This window comes from Pan paniscus, chromosome 7, assembly GCF_029289425.2.
Source record: "Pan paniscus chromosome 7, NHGRI_mPanPan1-v2.0_pri, whole genome shotgun sequence".
NCBI classification, from domain to species: domain Eukaryota; kingdom Metazoa; phylum Chordata; class Mammalia; order Primates; family Hominidae; genus Pan; species Pan paniscus.
Window position 1 is genome coordinate 13,006,719 of NC_073256.2, and position 22,064 is coordinate 13,028,782.

The window sequence follows — 22,064 nt, forward strand, 5'->3', positions numbered from 1 at the left end:
TATCTACACAGTCATCTGTAGAAACAAGGAAGTATCTACACCTCCATCTGTATAAACATGGAATTATCTACACTGCCATCTGTATACACATGGAAATATCTACACGGCAATCTGTATAAACATGGAAATATCTACACCGCTATCTCTACAAACATGGAAATACACACACCGATATCTGTATAAACATGGAAATATCTAAACCCCCATCTGTATAAACATGGAAATATCTCCACCGCTATCTGTATAAACTTGGGAATATCTACACCGCCATCTCTATGAACATGGAAATATCTTCAACGCTGTTGTTATAAACCTAGAAATATCTCCACCGCTATCTGTATAAACATGGAAATCTCTACAACGCCATGTGTAAAAACATGGAAATATCTACATAGTCATCTGTAGAAACATGGAAATATCTAAATCTCCATCTGTATACACATGGAAATATCTCCACTGCCATCAGTATACACATGGAAATATCAACACAGCCATCTGTATAAACATGGAAATATCTACAGCGCTATCTGTATAAACATGGAAATACCTACACCGCTATCTGTATAAACATGGAAATATCTACACCGCTATCTGTACAAACATGGAAATATCTCCACCACTATCTCTGTTAACATGGAATTATCTGCACTTCTATCTGTATAAACATGGAAATATCTCCAACACAATCAGTATAAACATGGAAATTCCTACACCGCTATCTGTATAAACATGGAAATATCTACATCTGTATCTGTATAAACATGGAAATATCTCCACTGCTATCTCTGTAAACATGGAAATATCTCCACCGCTATCTCCATAAACATGGAAATATCTACACCGCTATATTTATTAACATGGAAATATCTATACCGCTATCTGCATAAATATGGAAATATCTACACCGCTATCTCTATAAACTTGGAAATAACTACACTGCTATCTGTATAAACATGGAAATATCTACAACGCTATCTCCATAAACATGGAAATATCTACACTACTATCTGCATAAACTTGGAAATATCTACACTGCCATCTGAATAAACATGGAAATATCTACACAGCCATCTGCATAGACATGGAAATATCTACACAGCCTTCTCTGTAAACATGAAATATCTACAATGCTATCTGTATAAACATGGAAATATGTACATCGTTATCTGTGTAAACATGGAAATATTTCGACCGCTATCCCTATAAACATGGAAATATATCCACCGCAATCTCTATAAACATGGAAATATCTACACCACTATCTGTATAAACATGGAAATATCTACAATGCCATCTGTATAAACATGGAAACAGCCACACCGCTATCTGTATAAACATGGAAATATCTACACCACCATATGAATAAACTTGGAAATATCTACACCGATATCTCTAAAAATATGGAAATATCTACACCGCTATCTGCATAAACTGGGAAATATCTACACCGCCATCTGTTTAAACAAGGAAATATCTTCACCGCTATCTGTATAAACATGGAAATATCTCCACCGCAATCTGTATCAACATGGAAATAACTTCGCTATCTCTATAAACATGGAAATAGCCACACCGCTATCTGTATAAACATGGAAATATCTACACTGCCATCTGTAAAAACATGGAAATATCTACACAGTCATCTTTAGAAACATGCAAATATCTACATCTCCATCTGTATAAACATGGAAATATATACAATGCTATCTGTATACACATAGAAATATCAACACAGCCATCTGTATAAACATGGAAATATCTACACTGCTATCTGTATAAACATGGAAACACCTTCACCGCTATCTGTATAAACATGGAAATATCTACACCACTATCTGTATAAACATGGAAATATCTACACCGCTATCTATATAAACTTGGAAATATCTACACCGTCATCAGTATAAACATAGAAATACCTACACAGTCATCTGTAAAAACATGGAAATATCTACACCACTATCCGTATAAACATGGAAATGTCTACACTGCGATGTGTAGAAACATGGAAATATCTACACAGCCATCTCTATAAACATGGAAATAACTACATCGCTATCTGTAAACATGGAAATAGCCACACCGTTTTCTGTATAAACATGGAAATATCTACACCGCCATCTGTAAAAACATGGAAATATCTACACAGTTATCTGTGTAAACATGGAATTATCTGCACCTCCATCTGTATAAACATGAAAATATCTACAAGGCTATCTGTATAAACATGTAAATATCAACACCGCTATCTGTATAAACTTGGGAATATCTACACCACCATCTCTATAAACATGGAAATATCTCCAACGCTATCGTTATAAACCTAGAAATATCTCCACCGCTATCTGTATAAACATGGAAATATCTCCACCGCTATCTGTATAAACATGGAAATATCTGCCCCGCTATCTGTATAAACATGGAAATATCTACAACGCTATATGTATAAACACGGAAATATCTGCACCGCTATATGTATAAGCATGGAAATATCTACATCGCTATCTGTATAAACATGGAAATAGCCACACCGCTATCAGTATAAACATGGACATATCTACACCGCCATGTGTAAAAACATGGAAATATCTACACAGTCATCTGTAGAAACAAGGAAGTATCTACACCTCCATCTGTATAAACATGGAATTATCTACACTGCCATCTGTATACACATGGAAATATCTACACGGCAATCTGTATAAACATGCAAATATCTACACCGGTATCTCTACAAACATGGAAATACCCACACCGCTATCTGTATAAACATGGAAATATCTAAACCGCTATCTGTATAAACATGGAAATATCTCCACCGCTATCTGTATAAACTTGGGAATATCTACACCGCCATCTCTATGAACATGGAAATATCTTCAACGCTGTTGTTATAAACCTAGAAATATCTCCACCGCTATCTGTATAAACATGGAAATCTCTACAACGCCATGTGTAAAAACATGGAAATATCTACATAGTCATCTGTAGAAACATGGAAATATCTAAATCTCCATCTGTATACACATGGAAATAACTCCACTGCCATCAGTATACACATGGAAATATCAACACAGCCATCTGTATAAACATGGAAATATCTACAGCGCTATCTGTGTAAACATGGAAACACCTACACCGCTATCTGTATAAACATGGAAATATCTACACCGCTATCTGTACAAACATGGAAATATCTCCACCACTATCTCTGTTAACATGGAATTATCTACACTTCTATCTGTATAAACATGGAAATACCTCCAACACAATCTGTATAAACATGGAAATTCCTACACCGCTATGTGTATAAACATGGAAATATCTACACCGCTATCTGTATAAACATGGAAATATCTACACCACTATCTGTATAAACATGGAAATATCTACATCTGTATCTGTATAAACATGGAAATATCTCCACTGCTATCTCTGTAAACATGGAAATATCTCCACCGCTATATTTATTAACATGGAAATATCTACACCGCTATCTGCATAAATATGGAAATATCTACACCGCTATCTCTATAAACTTGGAAATAACTACACTGCTATCTGTATAAACATGGAAATATCTACAACGCTATCTCCATAAACATGGAAATATCTACACTACTATCTGCATAAACTTGGAAATATCTACACTGCCATCTGAATAAACATGGAAATATCTACACAGCCATCTGCATAGACATGGAAATATCTACACAGCCTTCTCTGTAAACATGAAATATCTACAATGCTATCTGTATAAACATGGAAATATGTACATCGTTATCTGTGTAAACATGGAAATATTTCGACCGCTATCCCTATAAACATGGAAATATATCCACCGCAATCTCTATAAACATGGAAATATCTACACCACTATCTGTATAAACATGGAAATATCTACAATGCCATCTGTATAAACATGGAAACAGCCACACCGCTATCTGTATAAACATGGAAATATCTACACCACCATATGAATAAACTTGGAAATATCTACACCGATATCTCTAAAAATATGGAAATATCTACACCGCTATCTGCATAAACTTGGAAATATCTACACCGCCATCTGTTTAAACAAGGAAATATCTTCACCGCTATCTGTATAAACATGGAAATATCTCCACCGCTATCTGTATCAACATGGAAATAACTTCGCTATCTCTATAAACATGGAAATAGCCACACCGCTATCTGTATAAACATGGAAATATCTACACTGCCATCTGTAAAAACATGGAAATATCTACACAGTCATCTTTAGAAACATGCAAATATCTACATCTCCATCTGTATAAACATGGAAATATATACAATGCCATCTGTATACACATAGAAATATCAACACAGCCATCTGTATGAACTTGGAAATATCTACACCGCTATCTGTATAAACATGGAAATACCTTCACCGCTATCTATATAAACATGGAAATATCTACACCGCTATCTGTATAAACATGGAAATATCTACACCACTATCTCTATAAACTTGGAAATAACCACACCGCTATCTGTACTAACATGGAAATATATACATCGCTATCTCCATAAACATGGAAATATCTACACCACAATCTGCATAAATTTGGAAATATCTTCACTGCCATCTGTATAAATATGGAAATATCTACACAGCCATATGAATAAACTTGGAAATATCTACACCGATATCTCTAAAAATATGGAAATATCTACACCGCTATCCGCATAAACTTGGAAATATCTACACCGCCATCTGTATAAACATGGAAATATCTTCACTGCTATCTGTATAAACATGGAAATATCTCCACCTCTATCTGTATAAACATGGAAGTAACTACATCGCTATCTCTATAAACATGGAAATAGCCACACCGCTATCTGTATAAACATGGAAATATCTACACTGCCATCTGTAAATACATGGAAATATCTAAACAGTCATCTGAAGAAACATGGAAATATCTACATCTCCATCTGTATAAACATGGAAATATATACAATGCCATCTGTATACACATAGAAATATCAACACAGCCATCTGTATAAACATGGAAATATCTACACCGCTATCTGTATAAACATGGAAACACCTTCACCGCTATCTGTATAAACATGGAAATATCTACACCACTATCTGTATAAACATGGAAATATCTACACAGCTTTCTATATAAACTTGGAAATATCTACACCGTCATCAGTATAAACATAGAAATACCTACACAGTCATCTGTAAAAACATGGAAATATCTACACCACTATCCGTATAAACATGGAAATGTCTACACTGCGATCTGTATAAACATGGAAATATCTACACAGCCATCTCTATAAACATGGAAATATCTACATCGCTATCTGTAAACATGGAAATAGCCACACCGTTTTCGGTATAAACATGGAAATATCTACACCGCCATCTGTAAAAACATGGAAATATCTACACAGTTATCTGTGTAAACATGGAATTATCTGCACCTCCATCTGTATAAACATGAAAATATCTACACCGCTATCTGTATAAACATGTAAATATCAACACCGCTATCTGTATAAACTTGGGAATATCTACACCACCATCTCTATAAACATGGAAATATCTCCAACGCTATCGTTATAAACCTAGAAATATCTCCACCGCTATCAGTATAAACATGGAAATATCTCCACTGCTATCTGTATAAACATGGAAATATCTGCCCCGCTATCTGTATAAACATGGAAATATCTACAACGCTATATGTATAAACACGGAAATATCTGCACCGCTATATGTATAAGCATGGAAATATCTACATCGCTATCTGTATAAACATGGAAATAGCCACACCGCTATCAGTATAAACATGGACATATCTACACCGCCATGTGTAAAAACATGGAAATATCTACACAGTCATCTGTAGAAACAAGGAAGTATCTACACCTCCATCTGTATAAACATGGAATTATCTACACTGCCATCTGTATACACATGGAAATATCTACACGGCAATCTGTATAAACATGGAAATATCTACACCGCTATCTCTACAAACATGGAAATACCCACACCGCTATCTGTATAAACATGGAAATATCTAAACCGCTATCTGTATAAACATGGAAATATCTCCACCGCTATCTGTATAAACTTGGGAATATCTACACCGCCATCTCTATGAACATGGAAATATCTTCAACGCTGTTGTTATAAACCTAGAAATATCTCCACCGCTATCTGTATAAACATGGAAATCTCTACAACGCCATGTGTAAAAACATGGAAATATCTACATAGTCATCTGTAGAAACATGGAAATATCTAAACCTCCATCTGTATACACATGGAAATATCTCCACTGCCATCAGTATACACATGGAAATATCAACACAGCCATCTGTATAAATATGGAAATATCTACAGCGCTATCTGTATAAACATGGAAATACCTACACCGCTATCTGTATAAACATGGAAATATCTACACCGCTATCTGTACAAACATGGAAATATCTCCACCACTATCTCTGTTAACATGGAATTATCTACACTTCTATCTGTATAAACATGGAAATATCTCCAACACAATCAGTATAAACATGGAAATTCCTACACCGCTATCTGTATAAACATGGAAATATCTACATCTGTATCTGTATAAACACGGAAATATCTCCACTGCTATCTCTGTAAACATGGAAATATCTCCACCGCTATCTCCATAAACATGGAAATATCTACACCGCTATATTTATTAACATGGAAATATCTACACCGCTATCTGCATAAATGTGGAAATATCTACACCGCTATCTCTATAAACTTGGAAATAACTACACTGCTATCTGTATAAACATGGAAATATCTACAACACTATCTCCATAAACATGGAAATATCTACACTACTATCTGCATAAACTTGGAAATATCTACACTGCCATCTGAATAAACATGGAAATATCTACACAGCCATCTGCATAGACATGGAAATATCTACACAGCCTTCTCTGTAAACATGGAAATATCTACACTGCTATCTGTATAAACATGGAAATATGTACATCGTTATCTGTGTAAACATGGAAATATTTCGACCGCTATCCCTATAAACATGGAAATATATCCACCGCAATCTCTATAAACATGGAAATATCTACACCACTATCTGTATAAACATGGAAATATCTACAATGCCATCTGTATAAACATGGAAACAGCCACACCGCTATCTGTATAAACATGGAAATATCTACACCACCATATGAATAAACTTGGAAATATCTACACCGATATCTCTAAAAATATGGAAATATCTACACCGCTATCTGCATAAACTTGGAAATATCTACACAGCCATCTGTTTAAACAAGGAAATATCTTCACCGCTATCTGTATAAACATGGAAATATCTCCACGGCTATCTGTATCTACATGGAAATAACTTCGCTATCTCTATAAACATGGAAATAGCCACACCGCTATCTGTATAAACATGGAAATATCTACACTGCCATCTGTAAAAACATGGAAATATCTACACAGTCATCTTTAGAAACATGCAAATATCTATATCTCCATCTGTATAAACATGGAAATATATACAATGCCATCTGTATACACATAGAAATATCAACACAGCCATCTGTATAAACATGGAAATATCTACACCGCTATCTGTATAAACATGGAAACACCTTCACCGCTATCTGTATAAACATGGAAATATCTACACCACTATCTGTATAAACATGGAAATATCTACACCGCTATCTATATAAACTTGGAAATATCTACACCGTCATCAGTATAAACATAGAAATACCTACACAGTCATCTGTAAAAACATGGAAATATCTACACCACTATCCGTATAAACATGGAAATGTCTACACTGCGATCTGTATAAACATGGAAATATCTACACAGCCATCTCTATAAACATGGAAATATCTACATCGCTATCTGTAAACATGGAAATAGCCACACCGTTTTCGGTATAAACATGGAAATATCTACACCGCCATCTGTAAAAACATGGAAATATCTACACAGTTATCTGTGTAAACATGGAATTATCAGCACCTCCATCTGTATAAACATGAAAATATCTACACCGCTATCTGTATAAACATGTAAATGTCAACACCGCTATCTGTGTAAACTTGGGAATATCTACACCACCATCTCTATAAACATGGAAATATCTCCAACGCTATCGTTATAAACCTAGAAATATCTCCACCGCTAACTGTATAAACATGGAAATATCTCCACCGCTATCTGTATAAACATGGAAATATCTGCACCGCTATCTGTATAAACATGGAAATATCTACAACGCTATATGTATAAACACGGAAATATCTGCACCGCTATGTGTATAAACATGGAAATATCTACATCGCTATCTGTATAAACATGGAAGTAGCCACACCGCTATCAGTATAAACATGGAAATATCTACACCGCCATGTGTAAAAACATGGAAATATCTACACAGTCATCTGTAGAAACAAGGAAGTATCTACACCTCCATCTGTATAAACATGGAATTATCTACACTGCCATCTGTATACACATGGAAATATCTACACGGCAATCTGTATAAACATGGAAATATCTACACCGCTATCTCTACAAACATGGAAATACACACACCGATATCTGTATAAACATGGAAATATCTAAACCCCCATCTGTATAAACATGGAAATATCTCCACCGCTATCTGTATAAACTTGGGAATATCTACACCGCCATCTCTATGAACATGGAAATATCTTCAACGCTGTTGTTATAAACCTAGAAATATCTCCACCGCTATCTGTATAAACATGGAAATCTCTACAACGCCATGTGTAAAAACATGGAAATATCTACATAGTCATCTGTAGAAACATGGAAATATCTAAATCTCCATCTGTATACACATGGAAATATCTCCACTGCCATCAGTATACACATGGAAATATCAACACAGCCATCTGTATAAACATGGAAATATCTACAGCGCTATCTGTATAAACATGGAAATACCTACACCGCTATCTGTATAAACATGGAAATATCTACACCGCTATCTGTACAAACATGGAAATATCTCCACCACTATCTCTGTTAACATGGAATTATCTGCACTTCTATCTGTATAAACATGGAAATATCTCCAACACAATCAGTATAAACATGGAAATTCCTACACCGCTATCTGTATAAACATGGAAATATCTACATCTGTATCTGTATAAACATGGAAATATCTCCACTGCTATCTCTGTAAACATGGAAATATCTCCACTGCTATCTCCATAAACATGGAAATATCTACACCGCTATATTTATTAACATGGAAATATCTACACCGCTATCTGCATAAATATGGAAATATCTACACTGCTATCTCTATAAACTTGGAAATAACTACACTGCTATCTGTATAAACATGGAAATATCTACAACGCTATCTCCATAAACATGGAAATATCTACACTACTATCTGCATAAACTTGGAAATATCTACACTGCCATCTGAATAAACATGGAAATATCTACACAGCCATCTGCATAGACATGGAAATATCTACACAGCCTTCTCTGTAAACATGAAATATCTACAATGCTATCTGTATAAACATGGAAATATGTACATCGTTATCTGTGTAAACATGGAAATATTTCGACCGCTATCCCTATAAACATGGAAATATATCCACCGCAATCTCTATAAACATGGAAATATCTACACCACTATCTGTATAAACATGGAAATATCTACAATGCCATCTGTATAAACATGGAAACAGCCACACCGCTATCTGTATAAACATGGAAATATCTACACCACCATATGAATAAACTTGGAAATATCTACACCGATATCTCTAAAAATATGGAAATATCTACACCGCTATCTGCATAAACTTGGAAATATCTACACAGCCATCTGTTTAAACAAGGAAATATCTTCACCGCTATCTGTATAAACATGGAAATATCTCCACGGCTATCTGTATCTACATGGAAATAACTTCGCTATCTCTATAAACATGGAAATAGCCACACCGCTATCTGTATAAACATGGAAATATCTACACTGCCATCTGTAAAAACATGGAAATATCTACACAGTCATCTTTAGAAACATGCAAATATCTACATCTCCATCTGTATAAACATGGAAATATATACAATGCCATCTGTATACACATAGAAATATCAACACAGCCATCTGTATAAACATGGAAATATCTACACCGCTATCTGTATAAACATGGAAACACCTTCACCGCTATCTGTATAAACATGGAAATATCTACACCACTATCTGTATAAACATGGAAATATCTACACCGCTATCTATATAAACTTGGAAATATCTACACCGTCATCAGTATAAACATAGAAATACCTACACAGTCATCTGTAAAAACATGGAAATATCTACACCACTATCCGTATAAACATGGAAATGTCTACACTGCGATCTGTATAAACATGGAAATATCTACACAGCCATCTCTATAAACATGGAAATATCTACATCGCTATCTGTAAACATGGAAATAGCCACACCGTTTTCGGTATAAACATGGAAATATCTACACCGCCATCTGTAAAAACATGGAAATATCTACACAGTTATCTGTGTAAACATGGAATTATCAGCACCTCCATCTGTATAAACATGAAAATATCTACACCGCTATCTGTATAAACATGTAAATGTCAACACCGCTATCTGTGTAAACTTGGGAATATCTACACCACCATCTCTATAAACATGGAAATATCTCCAACGCTATCGTTATAAACCTAGAAATATCTCCACCGCTAACTGTATAAACATGGAAATATCTCCACCGCTATCTGTATAAACATGGAAATATCTGCACCGCTATCTGTATAAACATGGAAATATCTACAACGCTATATGTATAAACACGGAAATATCTGCACCGCTATGTGTATAAACATGGAAATATCTACATCGCTATCTGTATAAACATGGAAGTAGCCACACCGCTATCAGTATAAACATGGAAATATCTACACCGCCATGTGTAAAAACATGGAAATATCTACACAGTCATCTGTAGAAACAAGGAAGTATCTACACCTCCATCTGTATAAACATGGAATTATCTACACTGCCATCTGTATACACATGGAAATATCTACACGGCAATCTGTATAAACATGGAAATATCTACACCGCTATCTCTACAAACATGGAAATACACACACCGATATCTGTATAAACATGGAAATATCTAAACCCCCATCTGTATAAACATGGAAATATCTCCACCGCTATCTGTATAAACTTGGGAATATCTACACCGCCATCTCTATGAACATGGAAATATCTTCAACGCTGTTGTTATAAACCTAGAAATATCTCCACCGCTATCTGTATAAACATGGAAATCTCTACAACGCCATGTGTAAAAACATGGAAATATCTACATAGTCATCTGTAGAAACATGGAAATATCTAAATCTCCATCTGTATACACATGGAAATATCTCCACTGCCATCAGTATACACATGGAAATATCAACACAGCCATCTGTATAAACATGGAAATATCTACAGCGCTATCTGTATAAACATGGAAATACCTACACCGCTATCTGTATAAACATGGAAATATCTACACCGCTATCTGTACAAACATGGAAATATCTCCACCACTATCTCTGTTAACATGGAATTATCTGCACTTCTATCTGTATAAACATGGAAATATCTCCAACACAATCAGTATAAACATGGAAATTCCTACACCGCTATCTGTATAAACATGGAAATATCTACATCTGTATCTGTATAAACATGGAAATATCTCCACTGCTATCTCTGTAAACATGGAAATATCTCCACCGCTATCTCCATAAACATGGAAATATCTACACCGCTATATTTATTAACATGGAAATATCTACACCGCTATCTGCATAAATATGGAAATATCTACACTGCTATCTCTATAAACTTGGAAATAACTACACTGCTATCTGTATAAACATGGAAATATCTACAACGCTATCTCCATAAACATGGAAATATCTACACTACTATCTGCATAAACTTGGAAATATCTACACTGCCATCTGAATAAACATGGAAATATCTACACAGCCATCTGCATAGACATGGAAATATCTACACAGCCTTCTCTGTAAACATGAAATATCTACAATGCTATCTGTATAAACATGGAAATATGTACATCGTTATCTGTGTAAACATGGAAATATTTCGACCGCTATCCCTATAAACATGGAAATATATCCACCGCAATCTCTATAAACATGGAAATATCTACACCACTATCTGTATAAACATGGAAATATCTACAATGCCATCTGTATAAACATGGAAACAGCCACACCGCTATCTGTATAAACATGGAAATATCTACACCACCATATGAATAAACTTGGAAATATCTACACCGATATCTCTAAAAATATGGAAATATCTACACCGCTATCTGCATAAACTGGGAAATATCTACACCGCCATCTGTTTAAACAAGGAAATATCTTCACCGCTATCTGTATAAACATGGAAATATCTCCACCGCAATCTGTATCAACATGGAAATAACTTCGCTATCTCTATAAACATGGAAATAGCCACACCGCTATCTGTATAAACATGGAAATATCTACACTGCCATCTGTAAAAACATGGAAATATCTACACAGTCATCTTTAGAAACATGCAAATATCTACATCTCCATCTGTATAAACATGGAAATATATACAATGCTATCTGTATACACATAGAAATATCAACACAGCCATCTGTATAAACATGGAAATATCTACACTGCTATCTGTATAAACATGGAAACACCTTCACCGCTATCTGTATAAACATGGAAATATCTACACCACTATCTGTATAAACATGGAAATATCTACACCGCTATCTATATAAACTTGGAAATATCTACACCGTCATCAGTATAAACATAGAAATACCTACACAGTCATCTGTAAAAACATGGAAATATCTACACCACTATCCGTATAAACATGGAAATGTCTACACTGCGATGTGTATAAACATGGAAATATCTACACAGCCATCTCTATAAACATGGAAATAACTACATCGCTATCTGTAAACATGGAAATAGCCACACCGTTTTCTGTATAAACATGGAAATATCTACACCGCCATCTGTAAAAACATGGAAATATCTACACAGTTATCTGTGTAAACATGGAATTATCTGCACCTCCATCTGTATAAACATGAAAATATCTACAAGGCTATCTGTATAAACATGTAAATATCAACACCGCTATCTGTATAAACTTGGGAATATCTACACCACCATCTCTATAAACATGGAAATATCTCCAACGCTATCGTTATAAACCTAGAAATATCTCCACCGCTATCTGTATAAACATGGAAATATCTCCACCACTATCTGTATAAACATGGAAATATCTGCCCCGCTATCTGTATAAACATGGAAATATCTACAACGCTATATGTATAAACACGGAAATATCTGCACCGCTATATGTATAAGCATGGAAATATCTACATCGCTATCTGTATAAACATGGAAATAGCCACACCGCTATCAGTATAAACATGGACATATCTACACCGCCATGTGTAAAAACATGGAAATATCTACACAGTCATCTGTAGAAACAAGGAAGTATCTACACCTCCATGTGTATAAACATGGAATTATCTACACTGCCATCTGTATACACATGGAAATATCTACACGGCAATCTGTATAAACATGCAAATATCTACACCGGTATCTCTACAAACATGGAAATACCCACACCGCTATCTGTATAAACATGGAAATATCTAAACCGCTATCTGTATAAACATGGAAATATCTCCACCGCTATCTGTATAAACTTGGGAATATCTACACCGCCATCTCTATGAACATGGAAATATCTTCAACGCTGTTGTTATAAACCTAGAAATATCTCCACCGCTATCTGTATAAACATGGAAATCTCTACAACGCCATGTGTAAAAACATGGAAATATCTACATAGTCATCTGTAGAAACATGGAAATATCTAAATCTCCATCTGTATACACATGGAAATAACTCCACTGCCATCAGTATACACATGGAAATATCAACACAGCCATCTGTATAAACATGGAAATATCTACAGCGCTATCTGTGTAATCATGGAAACACCTACACCGCTATCTGTATAAACATGGAAATATCTACACCGCTATCTGTACAAACATGGAAATATCTCCACCACTATCTCTGTTAACATGGAATTATCTACACTTCTATCTGTATAAACATGGAAATATCTCCAACACAATCTGTATAAACATGGAAATTCCTACACCGCTATGTGTATGAACATGGAAATATCTACACCGCTATCTGTATAAACATGGAAATATCTACACCACTATCTGTATAAACATGGAAATATCTACATCTGTATCTGTATAAACATGGAAATATCTCCACTGCTATCTCTGTAAACATGGAAATATCTCCACCGCTATATTTATTAACATGGAAATATCTACACCGCTATCTGCATAAATATGGAAATATCTACACCGCTATCTCTATAAACTTGGAAATAACTACACTGCTATCTGTATAAACATGGAAATATCTACAACGCTATCTCCATAAACATGGAAATATCTACACTACTATCTGCATAAACTTGGAAATATCTACACTGCCATCTGAATAAACATGGAAATATCTACACAGCCATCTGCATAGACATGGAAATATCTACACAGCCTTCTCTGTAAACATGAAATATCTACAATGCTATCTGTATAAACATGGAAATATGTACATCGTTATCTGTGTAAACATGGAAATATTTCGACCGCTATCCCTATAAACATGGAAATATATCCACCGCAATCTCTATAAACATGGAAATATCTACACCACTATCTGTATAAACATGGAAATATCTACAATGCCATCTGTATAAACATGGAAACAGCCACACCGCTATCTGTATAAACATGGAAATATCTACACCACCATATGAATAAACTTGGAAATATCTACACCGATATCTCTAAAAATATGGAAATATCTACACCGCTATCTGCATAAACTTGGAAATATCTACACCGCCATCTGTTTAAACAAGGAAATATCTTCACCGCTATCTGTATAAACATGGAAATATCTCCACCGCTATCTGTATCAACATGGAAATAACTTCGCTATCTCTATAAACATGGAAATAGCCACACCGCTATCTGTATAAACATGGAAATATCTACACTGCCATCTGTAAAAACATGGAAATATCTACACAGTCATCTTTAGAAATATGCAAATATCTACATCTCCATCTGTATAAACATGGAAATATATACAATGCCATCTGTATACACATAGAAATATCAACACAGCCATCTGTATGAACTTGGAAATATCTACACCGCTATCTGTATAAACATGGAAATACCTTCACCGCTATCTATATAAACATGGAAATATCTACACCGCTATCTGTATAAACATGGAAATATCTACACCACTATCTCTATAAACTTGGAAATAACCACACCGCTATCTGTACAAACATGGAAATATATACATCGCTATCTCCATAAACATGGAAATATCTACACCACAATCTGCATAAATTTGGAAATATCTTCACTGCCATCTGTATAAATATGGAAATATCTACACAGCCATATGAATAAACTTGGAAATATCTACGCCGATATCTCTAAAAATATGGAAATATCTACACCGCTATCCGCATAAACTTGGAAATATCTACACCGCCATCTGTATAAACATGGAAATATCTTCACCGCTATCTGTATAAACATGGAAATATCTCCACCTCTATCTGTATAAACATGGAAGTAACTACATCGCTATCTCTATAAACATGGAAATAGCCACACCGCTATCTGTATAAACATGGAAATATCTACACTGCCATCTGTAAATACATGGAAATATCTAAACAGTCATCTGAAGAAACATGGAAATATCTACATCTCCATCTGTATAAACATGGAAATATATACAATGCCATCTGTATACACATAGAAATATCAACACAGCCATCTGTATAAACATGGAAATATCTACACCGCTATCTGTATAAACATGGAAAAACCTTCACCGCTATCTGTATAAACATGGAAATATCTACACCACTATCTGTATAAACATGGAAATATCTACACAGCTATCTATATAAACTTGGAAATATCTACACCGTCATCAGTATAAACATAGAAATACCTACACAGTCATCTGTAAAAACATGGAAATATCTACACCACTATCCGTATAAACATGGAAATGTCTACACTGCGATCTGTATAAACATGGAAATATCTACACAGCCATCTCTATAAACATGGAAATATCTACATCGCTATCTGTAAACATGGAAATAGCCACACCGTTTTCGGTATAAACATGGAAATATCTACACCGCCATCTGTAAAAACATGGAAATATCTACACAGTTATCTGTGTAAACATGGAATTATCTGCACCTCCATCTGTATAAACATGAAAATATCTACACCGCTATCTGTATAAACATGTAAATATCAACACCGCTATCTGTATAAACTTGGGAATATCTACACCACCATCTCTATAAACATGGAAATATCTCCAACGCTATCGTTATAAACCTAGAAATATCTCCACCGCTATCAGTATAAACATGGAAATATCTCCACCGCTATCTGTATAAACATGGAAATATCTGCCCCGCTATCTGTATAAACATGGAAATATCTACAACGCTATATGTATAAACACGGAAATATCTGCACCGCTATATGTATAAGCATGGAAATATCTACATCGCTATCTGTATAAACATGGAAAACTCTACAACGCCATGTGTAAAAACATGGAAATATCTACATAGTCATCTGTAGAAACATGGAAACATCTAAATCTCCATCTGTATACACATGGAAATATCTCCACTGCCATCAGTATACACATGGAAATATCAACACAGCCATCTGTATAAACATGGAAATATCTACAGCGCAATCTGTATAAACATGGAAATACCTACACCGCTATCTGTATAAACATGGAAATATCTACACCGCTATCTGTACAAACATGGAAATATCTCCACCACTATCTCTGTTAACATGGAATTATCTACACTTCTATCTGTATAAACATGGAAATATCTCCAACACAATCTGTATAAACATGGAAATTCCTACACCGCTATCTGTATAAACATGGAAATATCTACACCGATATCTGTATAAACATGGAAATATCTACACCACTATCTGTATAAACATGGAAATATCTATATCTGTATCTGTATAAACATGGAAATATCTCCACTGCTATCTCTGTAAACATGGAAATAACTCCACCGCTATCTCCATAAACATGGAAATATCTACAACGCTATATTTATTAACATGGAAATATCTACACTGCTATCTGAATAAATATGGAAATATCTACACCGCTATCTCTATAAACTTGGAAATAACTACACTGCTATCTGTATAAACATGGAAATATCTACAACGCTATCTCCATAAACATGGAAATATCTACACTACTATCTGCATAAACTTGGAAATATCTACACTGCCATCTGAATAAACATGGAAATATCTAAACTGCCATCTGCATAAACATGGAAATACCTACACAGCCTTCTCTGTAAACATGGAAATATCTACACTGCAATCTGTATAAACATGGAAATATGTACATCGTTATCTGTGTAAACATGGAAATATTTCGAACGCTATCCCTGTAAACATGGAAATATATCCACCGCAATCTCTATAAACATGGAAATATCAACACCACTATCTGCATAAACATGGAAATATCTACAATGCCATCTGTATAAACATGGAAACAGCCACACCGCTATCTGTATAAACATGGAAATATCTACACCACCATATGAATAAACTTGGAAATATCTACACCGATATCTCTAAAAATATGGAAATATCTACACCGCTATCTGCATAAACTTGGAAATATCTACACCGCCATCTGTTTAAACAAGGAAATATCTTCACCGCTATCTGTATAAACATGGAAATATCTCCACCGCAATCTGTATCTTCATGGAAATAACATCGCTATCTCTATAAACATGGAAATAGCCACACCGCTATCTGTATAAACATGGAAATATCTACACTGCCATCTGTAAAAACATGGAAATATCTACACAGTCTTCTTTAGAAACATGGAAATATCTACCTCTCCATCTGTATAAACAAGGAAATATATACAATTCCATCTGTATACACATGGAAATATCAACACAGCCATCTGTATAAACTTGGAAATATCTACACCGCTATCTGTATAAACATGGAAATACCTTCACCGCTATCTGTATAAACATGGAAATATCTACACCGCTATCTGTATAAACATGGAAATATCTACACCGCTATCTGTATAAACTTCGAAATATCTACACCGTCATCAGTATAAACATAGAAATACCTACACAATCATCTGTATAAATATGGAAATATCTACACCACTATCCGTATAAACAAGGAAATGTCTTCACTGCGATCTGTATAAGCATGGAAATATCTACACAGCCATCTCTATAAACATGGAAATATCTACGTCGCTATCTGAATAAACATGGAAATAGCCACACCGTTTTCTGTATAAACATGGAAATATCTACACCGCCATCTGTCAAAAAATGGAAATATATACACAGTTATCTGTGTAAACTTGGAATTATCTACAACTCCATCTGTATAAACATGGAAATATCTACACCGCTATCTGTATAAACTTGGGAATATCTACACCACCATCTCTATAAACATGGAAATATCTCCAACGCTATCCTTATAAACCTAGAATTATCTCCACCGCTATCTGTATAAACATGGAAATATCTCCACTGCTATCTGTATAAACATGGAAATATCTAAACCGCTATCTATATTAACATGGAAATATCTACAACGCTATATGTATAAACATGGAAATATCTGCACTGCTATATGTATAAACATGGAAATATCTACATCGCTATCTGTATAAACATGGAAATAGCCACACCGCTATCAGTATAAACATGGAAATATCTACACCGCCTTGTGTAAAAACATGGAAATATCTACACAGTCATCTGTAGAAACTAGGAAGTATCTACACCTCCATCTGTATAAACATGGAAATACCTACACTGCCATCTGTATACATATGGAAATATCTACACGGCAATCTGTATAAATATGGAAATATCTACACCGGTATCTCTACAAACATGGAAATACCTACACCGCTATCTGTATAAACATGGAAATATCTACACCGCTATCTGTATAAACATGGAAATATCTACACCGACATCTGTATAAACATGGAAATATCTACACCGCTGTCTGTATAAACATGGAAATATCTACACAACTATCTGTATAAACATGGAAATATCTACATCTGTATCTGTATAAACATGGAAATATCTCCACTGCTATCTCTATAAACATGGAAATATCTCCACCGCTATCTCCATAAACATGGAAATATCTACACCGCTATCTTTATTAACATGGAAATATCTACACTGCTATCTGTATAAATATGGAAATATCTACACCGCTATCTCTATAAACTTGGAAATAACTACACCGCTATCTGTACAAACATGGAAATATCTACGTCGCTATCTCCATAAACATGGAAATATCTACACCACTATCTGCATAAATTTGGAAATATCTTCACTGCCATCTGTATGTACATGGAAATATCTACACTGCCATCTGCATAAAGCTGGAAATATCTACACAGCCATATGAATAAACTTGGAAATATCTACACCGATATCTCTAAAAATATGGAAATATCTACGCTGCTATCTGCATAAACTTGGAAATATCTACACCGCCATCTGTATAAACATGGAAAAATCTTCACCGCTATCTGTATAAACATGGAAATATCTCCACCTCTATCTGTATAAACATGGAAGTAACTACATCGCTATCTCTATAAACATGGAAATAGCCACACCGCTATCTGTATAAACATGGAAATATCTACACTGCCATCTGTAAATACATGGAAATATCTAAACAGTCATCTGAAGAAACATGGAAATATCTACATCTCCATCTGTATAAACATGGAAATATATACAATGCCATCTGTATACACATAGAAATATCAACACAGCCATCTGTATAAACATGGAAATATCTACAACGCTATCTTTATAAACATGGAAACACCTTCACCGCTATCTGTATAAACATGGAAATATCTACACCACTATCTGTATAAACATGGAAATATCTACACCACTATCTATATAAACTTGGAAATATCTACACCGTCATCAGTATAAACATAGAAATACCTACACAGTCATCTGTAAAAACATGGAAATATCTACACCACTATCCGTATAAACATGGAAATGTCTACACTGCGATCTGTATAAACATGGAAATATCTACACAGCCATCTCTATAAACATGGAAATATCTACATCGCTATCTGTAAACATGGAAATAGCCACACCGTTTTCTGTATAAACATGGAAATATCTACACCGCCATCTGTAAAAACATGGAAATATCTACTCAGTTATCTGTGTAAACATGGAATTATCTGCACCTCCATCTGTATAAACATGAAAATATCTACACCGCTATCTGTATAAACATGTAAATATCAACACCGCTATCTGTATAAACTTGGGACTATCTACACCACCATCTCTATAAACATGGAAATATCTCCAACGCTATCGTTATAAACCTAGAAATATCTCCACTGCTATCTGTATAAACATGGAAATATCTCCACCGCTATCTGTATAAACATGGAAATATCTGCACCGCTATCTGTATAAACATGGAAATATCTACAACGCTATATGTATAAACACGGAAATATCTGCACCACTATATGTATAAGCATGGAAATATCTACATCGCTATCTGTATAAACATGGAAATAGCCACACCGCTATCAGTATAAACATGGACATATCTACACCGCCATGTGTAAAAACATGGAAATATCTACACAGTCATCTGTAGAAACAAGGAAGTATCTACACCTCCATCTGTATAAACATGGAATTATCTACACTGCCATCTGTATACACATGGAAATATCTACACGGCAATCTGTATAAACATGGAAATATCTAAACCGCTATCTCTACAAACATGGAAATACCCACACCGCTATCTGTATAAACATGGAAATATCTAAACCGCTATCTGTATAAACATTGAAATATCTCCACCGCTATCTATATAAACTTGGGAATATCTACACCGCCATCTCTATGAACATGGAAATATCTTCAACGCTGTTGTTATAAACCTAGAAATATCTCCACCGCTATCTGTATAAACATGGAAAACTCTACAACGCCATGTGTAAAAACATGGAAATATCTACATAGTCATCTGTAGAAACATGGAAACATCTAAATCTCCATCTGTATACACATGGAAATATCTCCACTGCCATCAGTATACACATGGAAATATCAACACAGCCATCTGTATAAACATGGAAATATCTACAGCGCAATCTGTATAAACATGGAAATACCTACACCGCTATCTGTATAAACATGGAAATATCTACACCGCTATCTGTACAAACATGGAAATATCTCCACCACTATCTCTGTTAACATGGAATTATCTACACTTCTATCTGTATAAACATGGAAATATCTCCAACACAATCTGTATAAACATGGAAATTCCTACACCGCTATCTGTATAAACATGGAAATATCTACACCGATATCTGTATAAACATGGAAATATCTACACCACTATCTGTATAAACATGGAAATATCTATATCTGTATCTGTATAAACATGGAAATATCTCCACTGCTATCTCTGTAAACATGGAAATATCTCCACCGCTATCTCCATAAACATGGAAATATCTACAACGCTATATTTATTAACATGGAAATATCTACACTGCTATCTGAATAAATATGGAAATATCTACACCGCTATCTCTATAAACTTGGAAATAACAACACTGCTATCTGTATAAA